The sequence below is a fragment of the Eumetopias jubatus genome, unplaced genomic scaffold, assembly GCF_037043125.1.
Source record: "Eumetopias jubatus isolate StellerSeaLion01/CBP00866 unplaced genomic scaffold, mEumJub1_p1.0 scaffold_3, whole genome shotgun sequence".
In the NCBI taxonomy this organism is placed as follows: domain Eukaryota; kingdom Metazoa; phylum Chordata; class Mammalia; order Carnivora; family Otariidae; genus Eumetopias; species Eumetopias jubatus.
The window spans coordinates 798677-800217 of record NW_028274809.1 but is presented as its reverse complement, the minus strand read 5'-3'; the positions used below and the strand labels follow the sequence as shown (position 1 = coordinate 800217).

The 1541-nt window shown below is 44.7% G+C and overlaps 1 pseudogene; it reads left to right on the top strand.

Moving 5' to 3' along the window:
* Window positions 1-616: 616 nt before the first annotated feature.
* Window positions 617-1275, top strand: LOC114210847 (high mobility group protein B1 pseudogene; annotated as a pseudogene).
* The last annotated feature ends 266 nt before the right edge of the window (window positions 1276-1541 follow it).

Here is a 1541-nt window from a genome sequence, read left to right as displayed (position 1 = left end):
TTCTTTCAACTTTGGTATTGGCTAGACCTTTTTGAAGTGAAAAAAGTCAACATACGTAAACATGAAATTATTCTGTGAATGAGTTTGAGGAGTATCTTTATCTCCGTTTCTAAAGAGTTCCCCGCAATGATGATGGTTTCCTGCTGATGAAGTGCTCTGGGTTTAACATCTCCCTTGACCACCAGACACCATCCTGTGTCCTTCCTACGTGTCAGAGTTCTTACAGTTGACGCGGGGCTGTGGCACGTCCCAGCCCATCACCCGGAGTGACGTGTCCCACTACGTAGGTCCGAGTGGCCCACAACATGTGGAGACGAGCGTGCAGGTGGCTCTCATGTGAAGCTGCGGCCTTTTCTTCAAAATAGTGCTTTCAAGAGATCAGATTTCCGTGTAAGACTAACTGCAACTCTTGTCGTATTTTTCTTTTCAAACCATTAGAGGTCATTGGTAAAACTCTACGTGGGTAGAGATGAAAGGAATTGATTACCATTAGCTGCGTGTAGAAGACGTGTCTATAGACAGTCATTGCAGTACATTGAGCTCCATAGAGACAGCGCCGGGGCAAGTGAGAGCCAGACGGGCACTGTGCGACTCTGTGCCTCGCTGAGGAAAATAATTAAACACGGGCAAAGGAGATCCTAAGAAGCCGAGAGGCAAAATGTCGTCATATGCATTCTTTGTGCAAACTTGCCGAGAGGAGCACAAGAAGAAGCACCCAGAGCCTTCAGTCAACTTCTCAGAGTTTTCTAAGAAGTGCTCAGAAAGGTGGAAGACCATGTCTGCTAAAGAGAAAGGAAAATTTGAAGACATGGCAAAGGCGGACAAGGCCCGTTATGAAAGAGAAATGAAAACTTACATCCCCCCTAAAGGGGAAACAAAAAAGAAATTCAAGGTTCCCAATGCAGCCAAGAGGCCTCCTTCGGCCTTTTTCTTGTTTTGTTCTGAGTATCGCCCAAAAATCGAAGGAGAACATCCCGGCCGATCCATGGGTGATGTTGCAAAGAAACTGGGAGAGATGTGGAGTAACACTGCTGCAGATGACAAGCAGCCGTATGAAAAGAAGGCTGCTAAGCTGAAGGAAAAATATGAAATGTTATTGCCGCGTACCGAGCTCAAGGAAAGCCTGGTGCGGCAAAAAAGGGAGTTGTCAAGGCTGAAAAGAGCAAGAAAAAGAAGGGAGAGGAGGAAGATGAGGAAGATGAAGAGGAGGAGGAGGAGGAGGAAGATGAAGAAGATGAAGATGAAGAAGAAGATGATGATGATGAATAAGTTGGTTCTAGCACAGTTCTTTTTCTCGTCTATAAAGCACTTAACCCCCCTGTACACAACTCACTCCTTTTAAAGAAAAAAATTGAAATGTAAGGCTGTGTAAGATTTGTTTTTAAACTGTACAGTATCTTTTTTTGTATAGTTAACACACTACCGAATGTGTCTTTAGATAGCCCTGTCCTGGTGGTATTTTCAACAGCCAGTAACCTTGCCTGGTCCAGTATGGGGGTTGGAAATTGGCATGGAAATTTAAAGCAGGTTCTTGTTGGTGC